This window comes from Protobothrops mucrosquamatus, unplaced genomic scaffold (assembly GCF_001527695.2).
Source record: "Protobothrops mucrosquamatus isolate PMUCROS unplaced genomic scaffold, P.Mucros_1.0 scaffold1243, whole genome shotgun sequence".
Classification (NCBI taxonomy): Eukaryota; Metazoa; Chordata; class Lepidosauria; order Squamata; family Viperidae; genus Protobothrops; species Protobothrops mucrosquamatus.
In genome coordinates this window covers 9,670-18,090 of record NW_015387450.1, presented here as the reverse complement: position 1 = coordinate 18,090, position 8,421 = coordinate 9,670, and the positions used below count along the sequence as shown (strand labels likewise).

The 8,421-nt window shown below is 39.6% G+C and overlaps 1 protein-coding gene across 1 annotated transcript in view; it reads right to left on the bottom strand.

The window, feature by feature from the left end:
- Positions 1-1,767, bottom strand: part of SENP6 (SUMO specific peptidase 6) — a 57,150-nt gene extending 55,383 nt beyond the window's left edge. The window contains exon 1 of the mRNA XM_015821069.1: positions 1,624-1,767. The gene's annotated coding sequence lies outside the window, so the exon portion shown is untranslated. The remainder of the gene's footprint in view (positions 1-1,623) is intronic.
- Between the last annotated feature and the right edge of the window lie 6,654 nt (positions 1,768-8,421).

Below are 8,421 nucleotides of genomic sequence, written 5' to 3'. Positions count from 1 at the left end.
TCCGCCCATGTGGGTGGGGGCCTGAATTAACTGGGTCAAGTCCAAGGCCGTCATGGAAGCCAAGAACTCCTGAGCTGCCGCCGACGTCCCGCCCGCTGATGGCAAGTTGAAGTCCCCCAAGACCATAAGTCTGGGGGTCTCCACCGCCACCCCGGCTATCACGTCGGCCAGCTCAGGCAGGGCTGTTGATACATAGCAGTTAACAAGTTAACAAGCACCAAAGACTGCTTTTACAAGTTGGGGTAAAACGTAACTGAAATACGTTGAGTCTTTGGGTGCATGTATAATAAACCTCATCAAATTAATTAATAGGACTATAATTAATGGCATAAAAATATACTTTTTACTTTTGTTATAACATAGGTTCATTTCTTCTCTTGGGATAGAGGGAGAAAAAAAGAAACCCATAAAATTAACAATGTGTATACCAAGAGTATTAAAACATTTTTTAACTTAAAACTACACACCTCTCTCCCATCACACATACAGTTCCATCTGTGGATCCATCCATCCATCCATCTTTCATTTCCTTTTCTCTCTCTTGCTGTTTCAATACTGAAATATTCCACTGCTTAGGGAATATGACTTACATTACTAGGTATAGGGTTACCTGCCTGAGCAGGGGGTTGGACTTGATGACCTCCAAGGTCCCTTCCAACTTTACTATTATTACTATTACTATTATTATTATTATTATACATATCAAAAACTGTTTAAGTTAATTTGTATATAAACTGTACAAATTCATATGCATTTACATATTTTATATTTAGGAAAATATGGATCAGAAGACTTAGGTTCTAGAGGATGTAAAATATTTAGTTTATATTCAAATATTTTCATATTTATTTATGTCATTGTTATCACTAAAATAATATCAGGGTTAGTTTATTTTTATTAAACATTAAAACGTTAGTAATTGTTATCCCATCAGTCTATTTATTAGGAAAATAATGTTAATCTGCTCCTCTATTCTAAATCAGTACAATTTAAAAAATAAAAATAAAATGCAATTGTCCCATAAAAATCTAATTATAGAAGATGAACTTATGGTTTCAAGACTGTTCAATTTATCTCATCTTTCTTAGTTAAGAATCTCAGACTTTATAACCTTGGCAATATTTCTCAATTTATATTGCATGCGTAGGCAAAAAAAAAAAAAAAAGGGGGGGGGAACCTCTCCAGTAGATTTAGGTAGCATTCATTTGATAATGTTTCTACCTGGTCTACAGTTTTCAAACATTCAGAACTAAAATGTAAAAGGCACAAACAATTGGAAATATTATTTCTGTAGTATTTCTAAAAAGAGAATCTCATTTTTAAAATCTAAATTAAGTACAGTCTTTAATTCAATCATACCTCTATTGTAAATTCTAGGAATTTTAAAATGTTAATTTATACTTATTTTTGGAATAAAGAATAGCATATTTTGAAAAAGGTTAGGTTGAAAATGTACTACATATTATGTAAAAATAAACTAATTTCTCTGTGTTTAAATAATGCTATAATACTTGTGCATAAGAAAATCAGAATGGGTGAGCAGAATATCTTATTACTAATGAATTATTGTTCAAGGTTCTATTACTATATATTTTTCAACAGCCTAGAGTAAAGTATCCTTACTCTTTCTCTGTATCTCCTTCACTTTCTTCTGAATGATCAAAGCTCCAGTTATTTTTAAAACCTCCATCCCGCTTGGACTGTGATTTCTCCAAAGCTGCAAAGAAATAAGTTAGGATCAGTTCTGGTTCCAAGAAACTCACAAATATATATCTATACATAAAATAAAGCAATTTTAATAATGAACAATCCAAAGTATAATTTAGGTTTATTCAAACTGGGGGAAAGGAGTGGGCAAAACCAAACTAAATTAAATACAGTTCATATGCACTTAATGCATTTATTTCCTAATGGTGGGATGCAGGCTTGTAAGGCAGTCTCTATATAGTTTGCACCATTCCATAAAATAGCATGAGTATACTAGGGATAAAACTAGCACCGGTCCAACTAAGTTTAGTATCCTGGCCTGCACTTTTTATCTTACTAAAAAGCATTATAAGAAAGCTTTGATTGAACATATCATGATGGAAAGTGGATATGTATACTATATATACTTCTCACTCCTTTTATGTGTTTTGCTCAACATTGTTGTTGTGACTCCTCACTAGCCAGTGGATCCGGCAGCTGAGTCTGAGGAATCAGATGAGGAGGAGGGGCCTGGAGTGACATTAGAGTCAGAGGAAGGTTCTGAGGAGCTCCAAGACTTACAGTCAGACGAGGAGCCTGGCCCCTCTTCTCGCGCTCAGGCTGAGACACAGCTGTGTTGGGAGCCTGAGTTGGACAGTGCTGAAGAACAGTTGGAACAAATCCAGGATGCACAAAAGTGCAGGCAAGAAAAGCGAGTAAGACAGAGGAATGCAATGGGGCAGCTCCAAAGGCAAAGGAGAAGGCATTAGGAAGCCATGTCTTGGCTGAATTATAAAAGGGAAGGTGTGGGAGGTGCTGGTTGCCAAAGGCAACTGTTCGTGTTGAGGATTGAGTTTCTGTGGACTGTGTTTGTTTGCCTTGGACATTGACTCAGGTCTGTGAGAATAAAAGGGGTTGGTTTTTTTCTTGCGGTTCCTGCCTGTTTCTTGGAAGAAGGGTTTCTCCTTGTGAGCATAACAAGGCCTCACGTAGGCTGGGACAGAACAATTGTTTACTACTAAAAGAAATGTATGTGTGTGTTATCACCTGGGGAAGTTCTTGGGGACCATATAAAATCCATATGAAGCTCTTAAGATTCAAACTGTGTATTCTCATGGTGAAATCAATAACCTAGGCAATGTTCATACATAAGTTCATTCATTTTTTAATATTGCTATAATGGTTTAGTTCCAATTTTTTATTTTAAATATAGCATTATCCTATAAAGTTGAAGAGCATTATGATGATTTCAAAGCAGGCTAGCTAGCAAATATAACAACATTCCAAAAAAGAGTGCACCATATTCCCACTCAGTTGTCAGAAATTTACTGAAACCAAATACTTGTAGGCAGTGCTTTTTTTGTAAAAAAAAAAAAAAAAGGTGCCGGAACTCACACACGTTATACAACCCGCCTTGCCTACCCTACAAAGTTCCATCCAAAAAAGGTGCCGGAACTCCGTTCTGGGCCTTCTATGACAAAAAAAGCCCTGCTTGTAGGATAGCACAGCAGTTTTGGAGAAATGCTGTTCATTGTAGTCTTATCATAAATACACTAATTCTGGCAAAGGGTTGCTTCTGACTCCTTAAAAATGAATGTTCCTTACTGCACTAGTTATGAACACCATTTGTACTTTGACTTCAAGTGAAATGAGGAAGAAACTTAATAGAAACAGAAACAGGAACCGCCATCAATCACATCTCCTAGAATATGGTGCTTAAAATTCCCATTATAATACATTCCCCACTTTCGTTGGTGTAAATGAAATCTGAATTGTAATTAGTTCTATTCTGAATTCCATTCCTACCGCAGCCTGAAAAAATTAAAATAATTAAAACATCTCATACTGTGAATTATTATCTCTTAGGAAATGGTTAGTAGACAATATACAGCTGAAGTGGTCACAAGTTTAAAAAAATATACGGTCACAATTTTTTTAAAAAATACACTGCACAGGCAAGGTGGAAGCACTATCGAAGTTTGTTCCTTCTTTGCCTGGGAATGCCACAGAAGCATACACAATGTGAAAGGAAAACTCCATCCAACTTTTCACAGGGCTTCTGATGTACCTCATCCCTCTTTCCCCTTTTTCTCTACATTGTTTCAACAATCACCTGCCTCTGCAATTTCTAGCATCATTCTTTCACTATCTCCCCTGAGATGCCACTGCTGCCTTAATTCAAGAGAGGCATATTCAAGCACCACCAACTGCAACTGCTAGAAGCTGAGTACATAGGTCAGCTGGATAGCCAATAGCTCAGTGGTTCTCAACCTTTTTAATGCCGCGACCCCAACCGGTCATAAGTCGAGGACTAAACCGGTCGTAAGTCGAGGACTAAACTGGTCGTAAGTAGAGGACTAAACCGGTCGTAAGTCAAGGACTACCCAACCGATCGTAAGTCGAGGACTTTCCCTGCCCAGGAGTGCCGCGCATGCGTGGTTCCGCCCCCTGCGCCGGCCGAGGCGTAGCTGGCAAGCGGCAGAGACAGAGCAGGCCGACCACCAGCTGGCCCAGCCCAAGGGAGGTAAGGCACCCGCCGGAAAAGGGGGAAAAAATGGCGGACAAAAAAAATGGCAGACAAAAAAATGGCGGACAGCCTTGCTTGGCGACCCCTATGAAATGGTCGATCGACCCCAAATGGGGTCCCGACCCACAGGTTGAGAACCACTGCAATAGCTGAATTGAAGAGGAAGTTTCCCTATCTCTGCATTCTGCCATGTGCCACTGTTACTCTTGAATTTAAATCACAAATATAGGTTAATAACAGATCCTCCCTACCTGCTCATCCTACTCCCTCCCTCCCTCCCCATCTTGTAGTCAGGATTGAGTTTTTATATTTTTATAGTATTTTCTTCATATTGTGTATAGGTTTTGTATATTTTCATCCTTTTAATATTATAGCTGCCCAGAGTTATCTAGTGCTAAGATGGGTAGCCAATAATTTTAATAAATAAATATTATTGCACAAAATACTTGAAAAATACAAAGCTTATTATATGCCATTTTAGCAACCAACAGAAAAATAATGTCTTCGGGGATATAGTACATCAAATATTGTATCCTTTTACAAATATACACATTAAACAATGTATATTTTGAATGGTACAAGGCAGCATCTATTTCACTGTCATCCACTATATTCTGTCGACAAGAAATATACCAAAGTAATATTCACTGTACATAGCATTGTATTAAATGAAGTAAAATATACCAAAAAAGGTCTAGAACAGACATGTCAAACACAAGGCCCAGGGGCTGGATGCGGCCCGCGAAGTGGTTTCATGTGGCCCATGAAGCCATCCTGGAAACAGTGAGGGAACGGCCCCCGCTGCCTTGGCCCTGGCCCAGGCCGGCCAGGAGCCAATGTACAATTTTGTGGTGGCCATCTATACTGAAACGCATTCAGTCTTAGCTCCACAAGGCTGCCTGGAAACAGTGAGAAACCAGCCCCTGCCACGTCGGCACCACCCCCTGGGTGCATGCTGGGGAGGTGACAACCTTTGTGAGGAATGAAGAAATGCACCATCACCTGGAAGTGGCCAGCAAATGGCCTCACCTACTTCACATATCCGGCTGATGGGCTCTGGGGGAGGGGGTTCGGCAGGCAGCGGGGCGCTCTCCTCACAGCACCAAGAGGCTGAGCTGGGCGGCGCAAATCCAAAAAGAAACGTGAGGCCGCCCAGCTCCCAGCCGGCCCGGTTTCAGCAGGCGGTGGGGCGCTCTCCTCACAGCACCAAGAGCTGAGTTGGGTGGCGCGAATCTGATGAGAAGTGCAATGCTGCCTAGCCCCCAGCCTGCCCAGTTTCAGCAGGCAGCAAGGTGCAAAGTTGGCGAGCTTTGCACCGCCTGGCTCAACCTCTCGGCACTGTGAGGAGAGTGCCCCGCTGCCTGCCAAAACCACACCCACCCAGTAGGCCACACCCACTCCATCTACGCCCACCCAGTAGGCCGCACCCACCCTGGCCACACCCACCCGACCCCCCGAGGGCAACCGCAATGCTGATGTGGATCTCAATGAAATTTGAGTTTGACACTCCTGGTCTAGAGAAATATTAGCAAAAAACTTCAAATACAACTGGAAGGAAACATGAACATAGATATTTGTTACTCATATTGGCTATGAAAATATGGGTAACAAAATCAGTACTTCTCCATTTTACGTATTTGCTTATCAATCGCATATATATCCTGCTGCAATCATATGCAATACTTAGCTGGTCATAACATAAAAAACAGTAATGACAATGAGAATTAAAAATATAAAAGCTAATAGACAAAATATACAAAGATACTTTTCAAATAGCATCTGGCATCAACCCACATATACCCCCTGGGAAAAAACTCCTCTTTCAGAAGCTTCTGGGAGGCAATTAGACTGGAGGGTCAAAGCATTGTATCTGTGGAATGCCTTCAGCAGCCGGGAACCCCCGTGTTCCGGATTGCTGCAGAAAAAACATCCCACACTAACCAAATGCTCCATTACCAAAATAACAACCCAGCTTTCCATAAGAGGAGCTGTATAAGAATGTTATTCAGACAAGCTCAGTGCAGCAACCTGGAACAACAGAAAAAGGAAACAGATCATCTACACAGCTTCTTCCAACAGAATGGATACCCATGCAACTTTATTAAAAAAAAATGCCTGATCACTCAACTCACTACGGTGTAACAAGGTATGAAAAGTATAACACTGCTATATATCCAAATCATCTCAAAAACAGCCAAGAGACTATTATAACCACACAGCATCACCATAGCACACAAACCAGCTAAACCTTCAAAACATCTTCAGTAAACCAACAAGTACCCCCATGAAGAAAAATCAGGAGTTTCTACACCATAGTGTAAGGATAGCGATAACCACTATATAGAACAGACAGGGAGAAAAGTAGCAGAGCACATCCATGATTATGAATTAGCAATCAGAAGACATGACCCTTCATTTCACATGGATAGACTCAACCAAATTTCAACTGGGAACTGTGTGCATCTGTACACCAAGCTAAATCAAAAACTTTTAAGGAATTCCCGGAAGCTTGGCATTCAGACAAATCAGCCATCAGTAGACACATAGAAATAAACCATATTTTCACACCATTCAAAAGGGACAACAAAAAGGAAAGTGAAACAAAAAGACCACAACACAATAGCCAATACCCAAATAAGCAGCTATTAATTCCAGGCAAATAAGCAAGCAGAAAAGAATATCTTACAAGATTACTAAGGAGAAACCTACTACTGAATGTAAATAGGTAGCAAGCCTCACACTCATTAGCATGATATTACCTAGTTGGGTAATAAAACATCTGCAAGCAAACAACCAAGCTCAGAGAACACCATGGATTGCATAGTTCAACCCTGAAACTACATATATTTTCTTCTGTTGGCATTTAAATAGTATATAAAATAACTCCATAGGAACTTCCAAGAACTAATCTATTACACTGCCACAACAGTTTTAAGTAGGGTTATTAAAAATATTAAAATAAAGGCTATTTATATAAAATATGCACATTATATAGTCCTTTAAAATGAAAGAATTAATGCAAGGCTAGGAATTTTTTTGGAGCCTTACCTTATTGTTTTGATACCATTATTACTTTAAAATCTATTTTTCTTTTACAATTTGTCTTTGCTTTTAGTACTTTTATTTGTGTTTTTACAAATAAATATTAGAATAAAACCAATTCTTATTTAGTTTACAGTACTCAATTACACAATCTTATTGTCCTATATCAGTGATGGTGAACCTTTTAGAGACCAAGTGCCCAAACTTCAACCCAAAACCCACTTATGCATCGTCGGGTGCCGGGTAGGTGTGGCCCATTGGGTGAGTGTGGCCCATTGGGTGGGTGTGGCTGCGGTGGTAACAGCAGACTGGGTGGGACTAAAAAGTTCAATCAATCAATTCCAACTTTGCAAGGTCTTTTTTTTTTCCCCGCAAGAAGTTGAAATTGGCTGAACTTTTTTTTTTGTACATGGCGGTGGAGGCCTAAAGTGAAAAGGTTTTATAAAACCCAGCTGAAGGTCTAGGACTGGGGCAATGGCACGCGTGCCCACAGAGAGCGCTTTGAGTGCCGCCTCTGGCACCCGTGCCATAAGTTCGCCACCACTGTCCTATATACTTGTTGGATGAGGATGTCTACTATGGAAATAACACCACAGTTTTACTGTATGAATACTTCACTACATGCAACAATTTAATAGAGTATAAGCAGAAACAGACAATTATCTGGTTTTATATATATCATACAACATGGCAAGTGCAGAAGTTTGACACCCTTCCAGTTGCTACTTTGCAACATCTACTTTGCCAGGAAAAAAGCTTCCAATGTTTCCTGTATGAAGCTAAGAATCCTCCTCTTATTGCTTTTGCATTTTTCTAATGTCAGTACAGAAATTAAACTTGAAAGGAGACTGTGAATTCCCTGCACAAGTCCCTGCAGTTTTGATTGGCAAGATTTCAGAAATACTCATTTGCATTGCTCAGGCAACTCTGAGGACACAGACAAACCTCCAAGTGGTCTCAACAACTCTTTATTTATTTATTTATTTATTTTATTTATTTTATTAAACTTATATGCCGCCCTTCTCCCAACAGGACTCAGGGCGGCTTACAGCATATTAAAACGATACAAACACTATCCCCAATAAAAACCAATTAAAAACAAATATTTACCGCTGTGTTACCATTAAAATTCTAATTAAAATTGTCCCTATTTAAAATTCTCCCTA